Source organism: Microtus oregoni, unplaced genomic scaffold (genome assembly GCF_018167655.1).
Source record: "Microtus oregoni isolate MIOR12 unplaced genomic scaffold, Mior012 000004F_ref0000308, whole genome shotgun sequence".
Lineage (NCBI taxonomy): Eukaryota > Metazoa > Chordata > Mammalia > Rodentia > Cricetidae > Microtus > Microtus oregoni.
The window spans coordinates 3,329,092-3,349,076 of record NW_024543063.1 but is presented as its reverse complement, the minus strand read 5'-3'; the positions used below and the strand labels follow the sequence as shown (position 1 = coordinate 3,349,076).

The window sequence follows — 19,985 nt, the reverse complement described above, 5'->3', positions numbered from 1 at the left end:
GGAGTCTGAACGTCGCTCTCAGATTCTAACCTCCAAAGTGTTGGAATGTCTGCTAAGCAACTGAGTCAAGAGGGGGAGACCTCCAGGGTGGCCTAGCTCACTTAGGAAGGAGACCTGAGAGAGAACCCAGGCTCCATCGTCCATGTGAGGACACAGCAAAGATGGTGCCAAAGGGGGCCTTCGTCAGACACTGAGCACACCTCAATACAGCCTTCTGGCCTCCGAAATGGCAAGAAATGAATTACTGCTGTTCTAAAGCAGTCCAGAGACCACGAAAATGAGACACGTAGCATGGCCATGAGCCTCGGAAGCGGCTGCCGACAGAACCACTTGCTGCTGCCCGCTCTGTCAGTTGGGGTTCCTGATTGCTCTTGCTATATAGCAACTAATCCATCTACCTATCATTACTTTTGCTTCCTGTATTTTGGGGTCTTTCTTCTCTGAGAACTCCTTGCTGATTACAATTGTCCAGAAACATTCCTCCTATGCCATCTGGTACTTTCACACTTCAAAGCTCATGTCCTTGACCTGTTTGGAGTTGTTTATACCAAGTGTGAGGCGGGGTCTAGCCCCATCGGCACGTGGACAGCTGATGATTGTCTGAGCACCACTATGCAAGACTGTCCTTTTCCCAGTGTGTGTGTTCCTTTTGTTGTTTTGGTTTGTTTGTTTGTTTGTTTAAGAAAGGGTCCCTCTACATAGCCCTGGCTGTCCTGGAACTCACTATGTGAGATCGCCTACCTCTGCCTCCCAAATGTTGGGATTAAAAGCGTGCACCCGTATTCTTTCTCAGTCCAGTATGCATTCGTACACTGGCTATATCAGAAAGCAGCTGGCTATAGGTGCGGGTCGCACGTCTAGCTCTCTGTTCTGTTCCATTTGTCTGTGTGTCTGTGTTTATGTCACTGTCATGATGTTTTGATGACAACAGATATGCAGTACGTTTTGAATTCAGACAGTATAATCACTTCTGCTTTGTTCTCTCTGCTCAAGATAGCCTTGCCGATTTGGGGTTAATTATGGCCTCATGTAAATAAGACTATTTTTTCTAGTTCTTTGAAGAATATCATTGGCAGGTTTGTTTTTGAAGAAGGGTCTCTTGTAACCCATGCTGTTCTCAAACTTGCCCCATAGCTGAAAATGACCTGGTCCTCTTGCCTCCACTTGCCAATGCTGGGACTTGGGCACGTCCCACCCCTCCAGCGACCTTGAGCAGTATCCTCCTGGTCCTCTTGCCTCCACTTCCCAATGCTGGGACTTGGGCATGTCCCACCCCTCCAGCGACCTTGAGCAGTATCCTCCTGGTCCTCTTGCCTCCACTTGCCAATGCTGGGACTTGGGCACGTCCCACCCCTCCAGCGACCTTGAGCAGTATCCTCCTGGTCCTCTTGTCTCCACTTGCCAATGCTGGGACTTGGGCACGTCCCACCCCTCCAGCTGTCACTGACTCTTAGATTGGAATTACACTGACCTTAAATGTCTTTGGAAAATATGGTAATTTTAACAATAGTGATTGTTCTGGTGTGTGCATGTTGGGGGGTGGGCAGGTATGGGTTCAGGGATGTTGATACCGTGTCCTCTTCAGTTTCTTTCATCAGAGTTTTGCAATTGTCGTGGTAGAATTTTTTTCCCAGCATTACATTGCAAATGGGTGAAGATGAGGCAGAGGGGAGGTCTAGAGAGATGGCTCAGGGGTTGAGGGCACTTGCTGCTCTTGCAGAGGTTCAGGTCCCAACACCACACGGTGGTTCACAACCATCCATAACCAAAATTCCAGGGGGATCGAATGCCCTTTTCTGACCTCTGCGAGCACCGTGTGTGCACAGGGCGCACATGCGTACAAGCAGGCAAAATATTCAAACACCTAAAATAAATATATAAAAAAAGGAAAGTGGTAAAGACAGGCCTTGTCTAGAGCTTAAACAAGACCCACTGTTTTCTGGTCGAATGTAATCAAGTTGCAAGCTCATTATTAAAGGTCTTTATTGTGTTGTTACATTCATTGTGCATCTAATTTGTTCATTTTTTTTTAAAAAAATGAAAGGATGTTGAATTTTATCAACTGCCTTGCTTTGTCTGTTGAGACAACATTTTGTCTTTCGTTATGTTGACGGTGCCTGGTTTTGGTGACTTTCGTGTATCTAACCATCCCTGCATCTCTACAAAGGATGTCACCCGATTCTTTCCAGTGCTGTTGGGTTTGGCCCTATAGAGATGGATATTTTGCTGAAGAGTTTTGCTTCTATTTTTATCAAGAATTTTTTCATTCTTTTTTTTTTTAATTTTTAAGGATTTTTTTTTCCTAGTGATAGTTTTCTCACTATCACTGTGTACTGTGTTGGGGAATATTATGTTAAGGTGTGTGACTTTTGTTTGTGTTACATTTGTTTAACTCTGAAGCTGTGGTTCTTTGCCCGACTAAAACACCTGATGATCCTAATAAAGAGGTGAACGGCCAATAGCAAGGCAGGAGAAGGCTAGGAGAGGCTGGCAGACAGAGAGGATAAATAGAAGGAGCAATCTGGAAGAGAAGGAGCAAGAAAAGGAGGAGAGAGAACGCTAGGGGCCAGCCACACAGCCAGCCACAGAGTAAAAGTGAAAGTAAGATATACAGAAGTAAGAAAGGTAAAATAAAGGAAGGAAAAGGTAGTTGGGACAGTTTTTAAAAAGCTGGCAAGAAACAAGCCAAGCTAAGGCTGGGTATTCATAACTAAGAATAAGCCTCCATGTGTTTTATTTGGGAGCTGGGTGGTGGTCCCTCAAAGAGTATAAAGAGAGAAAAACCAACAACAATATTGTAGCATACCAGCGTGGGCCTGTATTTCCATGTAGGGCCTGAGAAAGCTGAAAAAAAATAAAACAGCTCCTTTAAAAAAAAAAAACCTGCTGTACAGCAGAGCACTTAAACAGCCTTTTTCATGCTAACTAAGAATTAAAAAATGAAGTTTAAAAAAAAAAAAGAAGAAATGCCTGCTGCAGGCAAGTATTGCCATTCTAGTGCTCAGGAAGGTTGCTTTTGTTTCCACAGGAAACAAGAGGCTATGAATTCATTCCAGGTTGATTTGGACCTGGTTTGATCAAGGGAGATCTCCTGAACCTTGACAGGTGATATCTATCAAAAAAGGTTACAAATGGTCTTCCCAGGATTTGGACATCAATTCAAATTTTTCTCGGGGACCCCCAGGATGTCTTAGTCCACATTCAGCAGGAAGCAGTCTAGAGAAAACAATGTTCACATTCCCAAGAGTTGGGATGTGAAAGGCTTTGGATTATGTGGTGAATCATGGATATTTGTTATATTTAGGGAATATAGGATTAAAAAGACAACTATTAGCCGGGCAGTGGTGGCATACACCTTTAATCCCAGTACTCGGAAGGCAGAGGCAGGCAAATCTCTGTGAGTTCAAGGCCAGTCTGGTCTATAAGAGCAAGTGCCAGGACAGGCTCCAAAGCTGCAGAAAAGCCCTGTCTCAAAAAAAAAAAAAAAATTAAAAAAATACAACTATTAATCTCAGATACTTTTGCATTGGCATGGATTTTGGTATACTGATACAAATTCAAAATCAATTTTGTTACAATGTATATATGTTTTTACTTGTTTAAATGACTTTTGTATATTGATACAAATTTAAGGTCATTTTTGTTGCAAAACACTGTATATGTTTCTAAACTTGTTTAAAGGATTTTTGTATATTGATACCAATTCAAAGTTTTTTGTTACCACTTATTGTATATATGGTTTTTTTTGGTTTGAGGTATTGGGCCTATGCAGTTCATTTGGAAATGTAAGATGAAGTTTTAGTTTTTGAAAGCTCTCATTATGAACTACTTAGAATAATGAGGAAACACAGATTAGTGGTTAGTCATTTATAGCAATCAAATTTGTAGATATGTTAGGTATGTTTTCTAGATCATACAGAGATATATTTTTAGATAGATAAATTGTCTTCAAACACTTCAAAGACCTATTAAAAATGTTTTGTTAATTTAGGGATTCTCATGAAAATGAGACACATCTGCTCCTGGCAATACCAATTTACTTCAGAGATCATGGTAATTGGAGAAAATTCTTATGGAGTTTGCTTTCAATGTGGCAAGGCTAGCCATTTGGGCAAGAAGTTGTTCTTGCCTGGACTGCTTGACAGTATGTTGCATAAACTGGACCTGCATGATCCACAGGAAAGTGACCATTGAACTTTGCCAAAAACAAGGTAGGATGGTCCTTCACAGTTCCTGCTTCACAGAAGAAACTGCCAGACCTTCTGCAGGACACAGAGGAAAGTGACTGGCAAACTGCCAATGTCGGCAGGACAGTCTTTCAAATTTCCTGCTTCATTGAAAAGTCTGCTAGAAACTATGGGCCTATAGGCGAAAGATGCATGCCCCAACACTGCAAAGGAACTTTGGGTGACTATCCAGGCAGTCAGATGTCTCTGTCATTTCTAGAGATTTTGGAAGTCGTTTGCAATGCAGTTTTTGTTTACTTAAATAATATTATATCCTTCTGGCGTCTTTGATGGAGTTGAAGACTAGATAGTTATAGTTGTAGTTTTCCTTAGATATGATAGAAAATAAGTTAGATATAAATTTTTAGATTTACTAAAATAGGATAGATTATGGAGCAGTTTCTTTAAATTTATCAGATACAAATGAATTGGAATTCAGTACACTGTGAATGTAATCTTTTTTGATAATTGTTTTTATTGTATACAGTCTTACTATGTTAAAGTTAAAACTTTTCATTTTTGTTTAGAAAGAAAAGAGGGGAAATGTTGGGGAATATTATTTTAAAGTGTGTGACTTACATTTATGCTGCATTTGTTTAACTCTGAACTGTGGTGCTTTGCCTGTCTAAAACACCTGAGGGTCTAATAATGATCTGAATGGCCAATAACAAGGCAGGAGCAAGGATAGGTGGGGCTGGCAGACAGAGAATAAACAGAAGGAGAAATCTGGAAGAAGAGGAGCAAGAAAAGGAGGAGAGAGAACGCTAGGGGCCAGCCACACAGCCAGCCACAGAGTAAAAGTGAAAGTAAGATATACAGAAGTAAGAAAGGTAAAAGCCGAGGGGGGAAAGAGCTGGGTGCCCCCACAAGCCAAAAGAGTAAAACATCACACAACAGTACTGATTTGGTTGTTCTGTGTTCTCGCCTGTTCCTTGTCCTCATGGAAAGCCCAGTTCTTTTCTTTAGTTTACTGTCTTTTAATTTCAGAATAGAGAGTATGAATGAATGAATCTCAAAAGCAAGGCGCTGAAATAAACACAACACAAAGGCTAAATACCTTAACTGCCTCTCCGTACAATGCTTAAAATATTGAGGACTGACAGGGTAAGCCCACTGTTTTACTATAGAAAGAAAGCTTTAGCCGGACAGTTGGTGGCACATGCCTTTAATCCCAGTGGTCGGGAGGCAGAGGCAGGCAGATCTCTGGGAGTTCGAGGCCAGCCTGGTCTACAAGAGCTAGTTCTGGGACGGGCACCAAAGCTACAGAGAAACTGTCTCGAAACCCCCCTCCAAAAGAAAGAAAGAAAGAAAGAAAGAAAGAAAGAAAGAAAGCTTTAAAATTTTTACATGGGCCAGACGGTGGTGGCACACGCCTTTAATCCCAGCACTCGGGAGGCAGAGGCAGGCGGATCTCTGTGAGTTCAAGGCCAGCCTGGTCTACAAGAACTAGTTCCAGGACAGGAACCAAAAGCTACGAAGAAACCCCGTCTCGAAAAATAAAAAAAAAAAAAACTAACCCACACATTTAGAAATTTTAAAAATAAATTTTTAAATAAAGGATACACCAAAGGAGTCACAATGGAGCTACAGAAATTCTTCGTAAACAATAACGAAAATACTATCAGCAACCTTAACAGGGCTTCTCTTCCAACCAGCACGGAGTCAGAAGGGCCAGACTCAACTCTCAGGGTTTGGGTAGGTGGGGAAAACTGGATAATTCTGGGAGGGAAGAGACTGCTCATAGCTCCGGGTATTTGCCAATGATGCCCCTGAGGTTTGCAGAGCGTCAGTCTATGGCCATGCGATCCAGAGACAAATGGACAGAGCATTCCAGGCTAAACAATCTCCAAAGGTCGCACCGACTAAAGAGGGGTTTGTGGACAGAGTACCACTGAAGGCACGATTTGCTCAAACCCTTTCTGAACAAAGATGGAGAAGTGGAAGGGGAGGGGGTACATGGAAAGTGGGGCAGGACTTTGAGGAGAGGAAACTGTGGTTGGTATGTAAAATAAATGAAAAAAAAGTTTTTTGGTTTTTTTTTGTTTTTGTTTTTGTTTTTTGTTTTTTTTTAAGAGGTATCTGATGTGGGAGTGATTTCTTATTAATAAAGAAACTGCCTAGACCCATTTGATAGGCCAACCCTTAGGTAGGCGGAGTAAACAGAACGGAATGCTGGGAGAAAGAAGCTGAGTCGGGGAGTCGCCATGGTTCTCCCACTCCAGACAGATGCAGGTTAAGATCATTCCTGGTAAGCCAGCTCGTGGGCTACACAGATTAATAGAAATGGGTTAGATCAATATGTAAAAGCTAGCCAATAAGAAACTGAAACTAATGGGTCAGGCAGTGTTTAAAAGAATACAGTTTCCGTGTAATTATTTTGGGTAAAGCTAGCCGGGTGGCGGGACACAGCCCGCCGCTCTGTATTTCAACAGAGTGGCACCCAACGTGCTAATGAACTCCACGTAAAACCTGAGAGGGCTTAAAAAGGAGAGAGAGAGAATTTAAGACAGCTTTTTGCTGTTTGTGGGTTGCGTGCCGCAAAGAAATTGTCCTGATTCAGCAGCAGGAAAAAACTGGCTGTTTTAAAATGCTGGCTTTCTGGGCTGTGCCGCCATTGCGATCTCTGTCTGGCTCCTGTGGGAGACAGAGCTTTTGAATGGAGCATTTGGAGTAAAGCTCTACGGCTTGCTTGATGGCAATGTGGACTGCTGTGTGCCTGTAACTGTGTGTGGCTCAGGGGCACCAAATGGCTCTGAGGCAGGAGCGGCTTGGCTCAGCTCTGCCATGCTGAACTGTGCTGGTCTCAGGCAGGAACTACTGTAATTACCATAAAAACAGTGCATTTAAGGTTTCAACTGGGCAGGACACAGGCGGTACCGTATTACCTGTACATGGCGCAACTTAAGTTTTTAAAAACTGCTTAACATTTTAAGAAATGCTCCTAGATAGTAAAAAAATGTTACAGATTCACAATAAAACAGATTCAGACATAAAAGACCACACTGTTGGATGAATGTACATAGGCTTGAGAGAGAGAAAAAAAAATAGACAATAAAGTTAATGGTTTAAAAAAAAAAGGTAAAGTCTTTAAAGAGACAGAATACAGATAGTTAAGAGATTAAAAGAAATAAAGAAAAATAAGCCACGTAAAAATGAAAAATTCACAGAGAGTCTGGATTATGTACATTGTGTTTTCTTTAAAATTTTTGACTGTGAAGGAGCTAAGTACAGAGAGACATTTCATTCTATGGGCTGCCAAGTGGAACCAAAACGGATATCATGAGGGTATGACTTCACAATTTGGGTCTAAGGATATGATGCTTTGGAAAGGGTCTTCTTTTGTTTTCACAGAGGACCAGACCCTATGGATTGCATCTATCCCGATATGGTATGATAGACCACGACCTCCCGAAAAGTTCCTGTGAACACCCTCAAAAAATTACTTCACTCAACTGGCAACTGAGATAAACCTGGCACACAGGTTACACCCTAAATGATCTGATTAACAGCGCCCCCATTCAGCAGGAAGCAGTTTGGAGAGAAAAAACTGCGCCCATGTTCCCAAAATATTGTTTGTAAAAGTTCTTTTACATTTAAAGGGGGAAATGATATAGATATGAATAATTTGCATTGGTGTGGATTTTAAGGTCAATTTTGTTATATGTATATGTATTTCTGATCTTGATTAAGGTATTGTGATTGTGTAGTTCATTTAAAAATGTAATGTATAATTAAAAAATATAGGTTAATGGTTAATCATCAATAATAGTCAAGCTTGTAGTCATGTTAGTTAGATTTTCTAGATATATAGAGATACATTTCAGTTAGATAGACATTCTTCATATCTTTCAAAGACTGCAGAATATGGCATTTAATGTTTTAATAACTTAGGACTTTTCATGACAATGAGACATATCTGCTCCTGATGGCACCAATCTACTTCGAGAGGAAGATGGGCATCGAAGAGGATCCTTATGGAGTTGGATAGCCATTTGGGCAAGAAACTGCTCTTGCCTGGACTGTTGCATAAAATGGACACAGAGAACCCGCAGAGAGAGGACTGCTGAACTTGCCTAAAGGTGAGACGGTATTTTGGGGTTCATGACTCATGAAAGAGTCTGCGAGACATTCTGCAGGACACAGCAGATAGTGACTGAACTGTCTTTGAAATTTCCTGCTTCATGGAAATGTCTGCTGGATACTATGGGCCTGAAGGCTGAAGATGGATGCCCCAACCATACAAAAGAACTTTGGGTGACTGTCCAGGCAGCAAGATGTCTCTGTCATTTCTAGAGTTTTCTTATTTCTTGTTTACTTAGGTAGTATTATATCCTTCTGGAGTCTTTGATGGAGTTGAAGAATAAATAGATATAGTTTTCCTTAGTTATGATAAAAGATAAAATAGATATAAATATTGTAACTGTAATTCTTGCTTGATAACTGTTTTGTTATATGTAATTTTACTATGTTAAAGTTAAAGCCTTTCTTTTTTGTTTAAACAGAAAAAGGGGAAATGATGTGGGAGTGATTTCTTATTAATAAAGAAACTGCCTAGACCCATTTGATAGGCCAACCCTTAGGTAGGCGGAGTAAACAGAACGGAATGCTGGGAGAAAGAAGCTGAGTCAGGGAGTCGCCATGATTCTCCCACTCCAGACAGACGCAGGTTAAGATCATTCCTGGTAAGCCAGCTCGTGGGCTACACAGATTAATAGAAATGGGTTAGATCAATATGTAAAAGCTAGCCAATAAGAAACTGAAACTAATGGGTCAGGCAGTGTTTAAAAGAATACAGTTTCCGTGTAATTATTTCGGGTAAAGCTAGCTGGGTGGCGGGACACAGCCCGCTGCTCCGTACTACAACAGGTATCTGTGATCCAATCAGTCAGGAAACAAGAGTCTTCTCCATCCCAGGAACTCTGTGGAGATACCAAAGAATCCTGTTGTAACTAGGTAACTCAACACACTTCCCTGCAGGAAATCTACTCTAGATCTACCCTGGAAAAGCTTCATGGGCTTTTTACTGACAAAGCCACCCCTCCAGAGAGCTGCCAGAGCAATACCCAGTGCGCTCTAGAGGTAAAACCTGTGACTCGGACCAGAGTGGGAAAACCACCCCTGGTGTCCAAAAAATTAATTCCAGATGTGCTGAGAAGCAGGAAAACCTGGAACTCGAGAAAAGCCAGCCAACAGAAACACACATTTTTCTACATTAATTCACCCACAAGCCAGGCGCGAGCACTAAAGGGACTGAGGTGGGAGTCATTTGAGGCCAGGATTTTGATCCCTACCTGGGCAGCAGAGCAAGACTCCACCTCAAGGAAAGAACTAAAGTAAATAACATAAAAAAAATCAACAAACTAGAAGCACTTTATAAATGAGGTCCACCAGACATTTTAAAAATAATAATTTAAATTTTATATAGATCTTGATAGAAAGTGGGCGAGAGAGAAGGATGCAGAAAGGAAGTCTATATTTCCAATTTATTCACTGAAGCTAGCAAAACTTTGGTGACAAATTGGTGAAGGAGAATTAGAAAAATGGACATTATAGATGGATCTCACTAATGAACATAGACGCAAGAGCCCAGAAGAGTTGGCACTGGAGCTCCCACGGTGGCTCAGAGGATCGAGGTGCTGGCCACTAAGCCTCGTGTCTGACGTCAGTCACAAGCAATACCTGACGGGAGGAGAGAACCAGCTAACACAGGTTGGCCTCTGGCCGCCACAGGCGTGGTCATGGCTCTCAAGTTCACAAACACGCATGCAATAAAAAGCAAATAAATGTCATTTTAAAAATTTAATTAGGAAACAAAAAACATGGAGCTCCTGAAATATTGGTGTAAAGTACAACAGGGACATCTGTCACTGTGACTCATTACACAGCTGGGAAATGGAATATAGACATCCTCAACAGATATTAAAAAACAAAACAAATAACAGTAAAAAATCAGTTGTCTTCCCAACCCACATATGTAAATCTCTGAGTGATATTTGAAAAAAATAATGACTTTTAAATCCCAGAAGACATCGCTGAAACCCACCCAAACGTCATACTTGTCAGTGACTTGGAGAAAAAATGTTCCATTTATAAAAAATTTAGGACCATCCCAGAATGCCTGCCACCACTTCTGCTTAACTGTTACAGAGGTTCCAACCACACAGTAAGACAGGAAAAACAATAAACAAAGGGTGGGGTGTGGGGAGGGGGAGAGGGAGGAAGGGAGGGAGGGAAAGAGGGAGGGAGGGAAGGAAGGAGGGAGGGAGAGGTTACCACCCACTCTGTTTGTTCATTTACATAGATGCCAATTTATTTCCCATAAATCATGAATAAGTGCAAGGTTTTGGCACTTTGGAAATCTATGTGTTGATGTATACCAGGTCAGAGAATTAGAAACATTGTATGATACCATTTAAAATAATAACCAAATTACGAAATACCTAAAGATCATCACTAAGGAGTTTATAAAATTTTCATGAAGAAAGGCTTTAAACTTTACCAAGATCTAAATAAAGAACTCTGACCTTTTCCTGTTTATTTTAGTGCATACGTAGTGTGTGCGCATGTCTGTGTGCATGAAGCCTGTAGGTGAGTGGGAGGGCTGAGGTCTACATTAGGTGTTTCCTTCCACCTTATTCTTTGAGGTAGGGTCTCTCACTGAACCTGGAGCTCACCCATTCAGCTAAACTGGCTGGCCAGCACGCCCCAGGAGCCTTCCTGCCCCATGTCCCCAGCACCTGGATTGCAAGCAAGAGAACTGCCCACTTCCCAATGGTGCTGGGGATAGAATTAGAATTCAAGTCCTCATGTTTGCCTGACACCAGCTTTACCAGCTGAGCTACCTCCCCAACCTGAGCTATGACCTTTCATGAAAAACAAAAATCTCAAAAATGCTGACTTTTATGTAAATCGATCTAAAACATCAGTGTAATTTCAAGTGATAGCTTAATCTCTTTTATTAAACTTGGCAACTTGCTTCTAAAAATGTGTGTGGGAGAACAAGATACTAGGGATGCCAGTGCCAAGTCTGAAGGGAAACAGACCATGGATTCACTGTTCCCAGGGCTACGAATTGGATCCGGACTTCCCACATTCAGTCCCTGTGATCCCAGCTTACACTGCTGGGAGGTGATGTGACCTTTAGAAAAGGAATGGGGGGGGGGTCTTCCAGTTCACTGGGGAGATTCTTGACAGGAATAGAGGGACCCTAGCCTCTCTTCCTCTCTCCTAAACATGAGGTAAAAACTGGCTTAATTCACAGTGAACTCCTATGGTGATGTCTCCACACAGGCCCAAAGCGATGAGGTCATGCAACCCTGGAACCAAATTGTGAGCCTCACAAAACCTTCCCCTTTGTAAGGTGATTCTCTTAGATGTTTGTTATAAAAACAGCTAACACATTTGGATTCAGCTACCTGGGAGCAACCATGACCTAAAAATATTAAATGGAAATTTGCAAAACTAAGCAGTTTCTACGTTGTAAATGTTGTAAGGTTTATTATTATAACAGCTTGAGTCCATATTTCCAACATCTATGTAAGAAGCCAGGCACACCTGTAACCCAAGCAGGGATTGAGGAGGCAGGTTACAGAGACAAAAGTGTCACAGGGGCTTGCTGGTCAACCAGCCTAGCTAAACCAACGGTGAGCCAGAGTCGGTGAGAAACTCTTGTCTTGATAGAGTCTTGGTGGAGACTTTAGAGCCGGACACTCAAAGTCCTCCCCTGGCCTCTGCATCCTCTCTGCATGTGCAAACATGGGCACAACACCTTCACACACACATGCACACACACACACATACAAAAACTCTTAAAATATGTTTAAGAAAGGGTAGCTAAGATAACATCGTCATCACACCATACTCCAGAGGGGGTGGGGGGTGGCGAATTCTCTCAGAGGCCAGGAGAATGGGTCATTGTGCACTATGGAAGGGATGGCTAATGTGGAGCATGGCATTGACACAGACAAAAGGAAACTAGGCTGTCCTGGGGGCTCCTGAGCCAGGGGACAGGACCCATGTTGGGGCATCGGAGACATTGCTTGCTATCGGTGTCTGAGGGAGGCATGGGCCAGGATGCATCTGTATATTTCAGGCTTCTGCGTCAACATGGGACAGGACTGTGCACAGCGAAGGCAAGGAAATGTCAAATCCCTGTGGACATGGGTAGGAGACAGCCATGATGCAATGCCTGAGAATGCAGCCATGGATCTAACCTAATCCCCGGAGTCGTGTGCTAACAACATCTTTAGGATGAAGAAATGGACCATTTGTGGATTCATGGTTTAATGGCTCATCACAGGAGTGACTTCAATATAAAATCAAACCCTCTGGTACACCTGTTCTGTCTTAAATGGGATAGTTTTGGCTGTCGGATACGGTATAAGTCCTTCACCATAGCTAAGCAAAGGCAGGCACCGCGCTCTTTGACTAGGGGCCAAATAAGACCATATGTTTCATGAGTTACACGGTCCCAGGTATTTCATGAAAGCTACAGAACTCAGATCAAGACACATGCAGAAGGCAGACAAATACGTGGGCTAGGCATGAGCAGCAGGTGCTCTTGGCCACCAAGGAAGGATGAGACTCCACAGAGAACCCACGAGGGCCTCCCTGGCAACCGAGCAGCCTTTACCTAGGGATCTGTCTACTTTTCAGATAGGTCAGTGGGCTGATCCGTGTATGCACAACCATGCCAGGGACACTGAAGAACATGGCATCGCCAGGTTTTTCTTCCTTAATACGAGGGGGGGGGAAGACATCTGGAACGGGTTTTCTTCTTAACACAATTCAAAGCCAGTTCACACCCGTGACTCCCACAGTGTATGGAGGGAGCCCTCAACCAATCATCACACCTGCCAGTCACACTAAGACAACGAGAGAAAGGGCACAGCAGAGTCACCCCAATGGTGAGAATAAAGGACCTGGATGGCTTCAGTGGTGCCGTGGCTGCTTGTGTGGTACTCTTCCCAGGGCTTCCCAGGGTACCCAAAGAATCCTGAGGAAGGCGGGTGTGAGGCATAGGGCTAAATCGGAAACTTTGCCCAACACCCACTGTTACCATCCGCCTCAGAATCAGTAACTACTGGGACCATCAGTAGGCGGCTGACTGCTTTCTTTTTCCCCCACAAATAGTAAAGAGCACAACCTTCAGGGCAGAGGCAGAGACCAAAACTCTGGTACTGAGTAGGTAACTTGGCAGCAGCCACCCCATCCCCTGGACCAGCCTGCAAAGGGTCCTTACTCCAGTCAGGGTCTCGCTCAGAGAAAGCAGATGGATTGCACGTATCCTCTGACGCTGGGCCTCCCAAGTCCTGCATGTACCAACGAGGACTCCTGGGTCTCTGAGTCCCGCGGATGAGCAAAATGGGGAGCTGGGGTAAAGCTGCAGGAAACTGGCCACAGACAGAACAAGCAGACCAAACTCAGCAACGAGAGCAGGGTGCTCTGAGACAGAAGCAGTTAAAGCAGGTAAGGTGTTAGAGGCGAAACATGGGAAAGGGAGTACGCAGGATTCAGACCAAGAACTGGAAAACGAACTCTAAGAATCGTCCGCGAAGCAGAAAAGACAAGGAGATGAATGTGGGGGAGAAAAGCAGCAACATGGGAATTAGAGGAAGAAAGGAGAGAAAAGGTGGGAGGACTGTGAACCTACAAATGAGGGACCTGATCCTCCATCCAAATGGCCCACAGGCATCATTAAAAACAAACACCCACTGAGACCTATCCAAATGTATGGTAGATTCCCGTGGAAAACGAAGATTCAAGAAGAAGAGTTACAGGTGAAGGCACAGGGATGCCCAGGCCTGTGATGTCATAGCCTCCCAAGTTCAGAGGAAATGACTCAGCAGGGGGTGAGGATGGAGCAGAGCCCCTCACAGGCTCGCTCAGAGTCATGCGTCATTTTCATTAAATCTTGAGAGGATGCGCCCCAGCAAAGCAAGAGAGAAAAGCATAAACAGACAGCGGGGGGGGGGGGGGGCAGAATCACAGACTCAATTAATGGGAGGCAGTAGCCAACGTCAGCCAGAGGGAGGTGGCTCCCAGGCCTGTGGTGTCAGGAAAGAGGGGACTCAGCAGAGCTGCGGAACCCTGGAGACAAAAGAAAGCCATTCAACTTTAAAAAGGAAGAAGGGGGGAGGGAGGGAAGGAAGGAAGGGGGGAGGAGGGAGGGAGGGAGGAAGGAAGGAAGGAAGGAAGGAATCTGAGGTCTAGAGAAAAGAAAATGAAAACCTAATCAAGAAAGTCTTGCCAGGGCTGTAGAGCTGGTTCAGTGATTAAGAGTGCTGGCTGCTCTTCCAGAGGACCTGGGTTCAATTCCTAGCACCCACACGGTGACTCACCATCGTCTATAACTCCAGTTCCAGGGACACCCTCTTCTGGCTTCCTGAGGTACCATGCATGCATGTACAGACTTACATGCAAACAACATACACATAAAATTAAATTTAAAATATATGTATATGTATATATATATATATATATATATTTTTTTTTTAAAAAAAAAAAGGAAACCCTGCGGAAGCACAGAAGTAAGGCACAGGCAGCAAAAATCCAGGCCAATGTGTCTCCATGCTCCTCCATGCCCTGTCCCGTGCTGGGACCTGCAGCCACAGTGACTCTAGACCAAGAAGCAGCCAGAAAGTGAGAGGCAATCACAAGAAGCAGCTGAGTCCCCACCCCCAGGGAAGCAGCCTCAGAAAGGTGCCCACTGGCCAGGTCTCTTACTCTCTTACTTTGAACGGGTAACAGATGGGACAGGCAGCTGAGGTCCCCGGGAAGGTGAGTAGATGTGGGGAGTCTGGGCACCCCTCTAGCATGTTCCTGGGCATCATCATCCCCAGAGGCCAGCTCAAGGAGAGGGGACCATAGGGACAGCCAGGGGCTGGGTGACCGCTAGAGTTACACCCAAAGGGAAGGATGTCTTCCCCAGACAGCCTCAAAAATTCGCAGACCTAAGACTACCCCAGTCCAGTGGACAGTGTAGCAGCTGCTTACCCTGGGCTTTGGTGATCAAAGATGGTACTCACTGAGTCTTACTGAGGGGTAGGAGGTGACACTATGCTGCCCCCTGAAAGGGACAAGGAATAGGGATATAAGAGAAAACGGAAAGACAGATGGGAGGGGTGAGAGGCAGGCAGAAGGAACTAAAAGAGCAGCAATTGTTGGAGACTGGAAAAATCAAGCATGACTTCTCAGGAGCCTCAGTGTCTGCATCTGAGTAATGGGCATGCTACCACCTCCTCACTGAGGAGTATCTGAGAGTATCTGAGAGTATCAGATCATGGAATTCACACAATGACACAGTGCTGTTTATGTCAAATAAATGTCCTCTGTTTTCTTCCCAGCCCCAAGCCTACAGCCTCCCTTCATGCTGGTGACCTACAGCAAACTTTCTGAAGGAGGCGGTACCAAAGAGGCCTTTCAGGAAGATCTAGGGCCCGGAAGAGGACGATTCAGAGAAGAGTCAAAACGAAAGCAGGGACCCAGGGATGCTGAATGTATGTATGTCTACACACGTGCATGTGTGCACGAGTGTGACCTGTGCAGATGTGTACATATGTGAACATGCCATAGTGTGTTTGTATCTGGTGTGTGTGGCCCCGGCCCCAGCCACAGGAGGTAAATATGGAGAAGATAAAACCCTCAGGGTCTTGATGACCCTGACTGCTCCTGCGGCCCCTCCCCTTGAGCTGATCTCTGGTCTGTCCCAGTGTAAAGTTAGTGGTACCCAGGAAGTCCTACATGGATGCCAGAACTCCTACCCTGTCTCTTCTGCCAGAGACCCTTAGATTGGCCACAGTTGCCTTCCTTACCTATTTCCAGCTCAAGCCAGGATGAGGGGTCAGTGGGAACCAGCACTGAAGGACACTGCCAATCTGAGCAAGGGATACACAGCTACTTAGTGTCCCTGATTCTAGTCCCCCACCTGCTTCTAGGACCAGGGCTGCCACTGCTGCCGGTTCCTGGCCTTGGGCGGGGGCTAAGAAGGATACCCAGGTAGGTAGATGTGAGTCCTGAAATCCGAGCAAGAGATGGCACACAGGGGGACCTCCAGGCCATCTGGATGTCTTGGCCTGCCCATGCCACACCCAGGATTAGATTGAACGTAGGGTATAAATTTAGGCTTTGCTGAGGGCAAACTCAAGAACTTAGTGCCAGCGGGCAGGACTGGGGTAGGCACTCGGAAGAGTCAGGAGGGCCTTTGCTGCTGGCCTCAACTGAATCTTCGAGCCCTGCGATGTCCCCACCTTCACCATGGCAGGCCTGGTTCAGCCAACCTTGAGTCACCAAGACCTGGGGGGAGGGGCAGTCAGCAGTCAAGTGTAGATCCAGGACCCTGGCTGGGCTCAGGTGTAGAGCAACAAACACTACGACATCAGGAGGGCCTAGGGAGTCTCTCACTGCTCCTGCTGATGACCGTGGGAAGCTCTGTCCTTGGGCCTAAGAGCCCTGGTTTTGCCCATAGGGAACACGTGGGACCTCTGCACACCACAAATCACATGTTCGTTTGCCAGCTCAGTGACCCAGGCCCGTCACTCTCCACTGAGTCCCATTCCCGTTCTTGGAGAGATGAGCTCTGCCCAAAGGCTTGGCCAGGGTACCGTTTTTTGTGCAGAATGATCCTCCTTGAATAATCTTTTGCTGCGGCCGGTCAGATTCACCTGCTACCCTGTCTTTGCTGCCCCCCCCCCCCAAACCCAGCACAAAGCCCATAGGAGTATTGCCCAACATTCGCAGAGCACACAATCAGCCTAAGAGACAGAAAACTGGGCACAGAACAGGCTGGATCCTGAGACACCCCCCTCACCCCACTGGCCTGGACCTGGATACTGCTCAGCCATTCATCAGTTTTGGCTTTGCGGAGAGCCCAGACCTCCACCTGTCTGAGGCTAGTGCAGTCTGCAGGCTCCATGCTCCATCTGAGTAGGGCATCAGGGGGCATGGCAAGAGAGGCATCCAGCCCAAGCGGTGCCCAGTGGAGGAGCCCCCACGGTCATAAGGCAAGCTCCCACACAGGGACCTCCTAAGGCAGTCTCTCTGACTCGTGGCCCACAAACCAAGAAGGACAACCTGTCCTTCAGATCCATCCTCACTACAGGAGGAAGCAACTAGTTGGGATCCCTGCCTTGGAAACTGGGCCCTCCCAGGCTTCACACCCAGAGGACACAGCCCTCTGCCAGAGAAGACTTGAATGTTGACTCCACCCACCAAAAGCAAGGAACCTCCAGGGGACCAGATTTGTGCAGAGCTAGAGCCGACTTGAGGTCTACCTTGGACCCTGCAGCACCCCTCATCCTGGTGCCCCGCACGTGCCCTGCCCACCCGCTCCTCATAGCCTGACCAGGGCAGGTGGCCAGCCACACCTGCAAAATGGCCGCCGCAGGTGCGTCCCCAGCCCCCGAACCTCACAGCTTCCCTGCAGCCCGCGCTGCCTCCTTAGACAGAGGCGCTTGGCACGTTGCTCTGACAGCCGCCTTCGGCCAGCTCGGTGTGACCGTGTCTTCCGCAGGAGCCTGCGCTGAGTCTGTGGGTCCCCGGGATTGGACTAGCACCAGCCCTGAACGCAGCAGGAACTCTCCGCACCTCCTCCTCCTCCCGCAGCCGCGTGACCCAATCCGCTTACCCTAGCAGGGCTTTAATCCCAGCAATGCGGTCCCCTTTTAGGTAGGCTAGCCTCTGGGGGACGGGTATTCTGGCCTCTGGGGAAAAGTCCCCATTCCTGGGGACGTGGGCGCGCATCGGGTCCGCGCCCGGCGACGTCGCGCCGGCGCCCAGCAGGCCCCATGACTTGGCAATCCCTCTCTCTCCCCTCCCCCTCCCTCGCCTGCGGCCCCCATCAACCTGCACCTCACTGCACCTCAGACCCTTCCTCTCCCTCTCAGCCCAAATGCGGTCCCTGCCCCTTCGGGAGCAGAGGGCGGTGGCCTTCCCCTAGGAAGCAGTAGGAGCAAGGAGTGGCTTAACGAGGGAGTGCGAGGGTCTTCCCTGGCAATGTTCCTAGAGTCAACCAATGCCAGACGCCTGGGGACCTCTACTAGCCCAGACGACGCGTCCCTCGGCCCCCTTCCTCCAGCCGGGGGCCACACCTGTTACTGGGGCGCCGGCTTAGTAGCCTCTAGGCGTGTCTACGGGTGGTTCCTCCCGCGCTGTCTTTCTGGAAGGGAAATGGGGTCTCTGGAGGGAGGGGCATCGGGAGCAATAGGAGTGATGGGCAGTCACCAAGTGCACATTAAGCCGGTGGCCTGGCCGTGGCGCCGCATCCCCCGCCCCGCCCGCCCGCCCGCCTGTTTTGCTGTCGCCGCCAGCATCTGCCCTCCCCCATCCACCGGGGACCAGAGCGGCTGCCCCGCGCACCTTCCCCTAGGGCCTAGATCTACAGCCGCGCCCGGTCCGGACGCCCCGCAGCCTTATCCTGATCCCTACTCCCCTCCCCTCTTCTCTGCCTCCCCTCCCCCGCAGATCCGTCGCATCCCTCTGGGTAGCCTCTCTGCAGTGCAGGAATACAGGGGGAAAGGAGTCTGAATAAATCTGCTGGTCCCTCTCGCTGGCGACCTCCGCCCACATGGGCCAAGGGTCGCGCGACAGCAAAGGAGTCTTTTCTGAGGGCCTTGAAAAGCTTCTCAGGGAGCACCAACACCCCTGAATTCGCCTCTTTGTTCTTCGAAGAGGCGGAGGAAGGTCGGGGGAAGGGAAGCCACAGCTCTAAGCCCGCGCTTCGGGCTGCGACAAGGACATTGGCGTCGGCCCGGAATCCACCACCCGATGCACACTTAGTGTGGGTGCCGGATGCTACAGACAGGTGCAGGATGATGAACGCGGAGGATGAATGAGGATGGTGACAAGCCGGCGGGCGGTAGCCTTACCTCTCAGGCGTCACTGGCGGCGGCCCCTCATGGGCATCGGCATCGGCGAGGGTCCCCGAGCCTGGAACTAATGCTGCTTGCTGGCTGCTCCTGGTGCTGTGACGGTGGCGCCGCGTGACGAGCTCAGTGCCCCCCGGCCCGGCCCTCCCCGAGCCCCTCCCGATGCGCTGGTTGGCTGCGCGCTGCGTCCGAGCCTCAGCCGCCAGCTGGTTTGTCGCGCGCGGGGAGAGGGACGGGCGTAGCGGCCGCAGAAGAGATGAGGTTGGAGCGGGAGGGGGCTGGGACTGGGACTGAGGCTGGGCTGTGACATCACCAGTGAGGGGTGGGGGACAGACGCCCGGATTCGGATGCAGCAGCCCCTAGCTCAGCACTGCCTTTCACTCTCAGAGAGGGGCTCGGTAGCGCCCAGCGGAACCTGCCTGCAGACTCCTTACTGTTTTCAATTGAAATAATAAAAACTGTAAAACATCCACCTGCTGGGCCCGGGAACATCATCACAGGTGCCTCGTAGAGGGACAAGAAAAGAACCCACTGGGTGTGGGGTTGGGGTGCTTCTTTCCCTAAAGAAGGTATGTAGGGCGGGCTAGGGTTCTGGACTCCAGAGAATTAACAGGTGAGTCTTAAAATCGCTTCTGGTGCCTGGGCCAGATCACCAGAGGGAAGTCAGAGCATTGCAGGGTGTGCTGCTAATAGGATGACGCCACAGGCGGCGGACTGACCCGCATCTCCTTCCCTCGGGTGGAGACCTCCATCCTTGACTCCCTATTCCATGGGTCATAGGCTGTCATCACACACTATCACTTCGGTCTGAATTCCCTGGACCTCAACCCGCATGCTTCCCTAGATCTTCAACGGCAAACCCGGCCTTCAAGGACTCGCCTCTGTTTCCCTATTT

The 19,985-nt window shown here is 47.4% G+C and overlaps 1 protein-coding gene across 17 annotated transcripts in view; it reads right to left on the bottom strand.

Moving 5' to 3' along the window:
- Positions 1-19,240, bottom strand: part of LOC121447572 (kinesin-like protein KIF1A) — a 90,159-nt gene extending 70,919 nt beyond the window's left edge. For all 17 annotated transcript variants that reach the window (XM_041650892.1, XM_041650894.1, XM_041650895.1 and 14 more), the window contains exon 1: positions 19,091-19,240. The gene's annotated coding sequence lies outside the window, so the exon portion shown is untranslated. The remainder of the gene's footprint in view (positions 1-19,090) is intronic.
- Between the last annotated feature and the right edge of the window lie 745 nt (positions 19,241-19,985).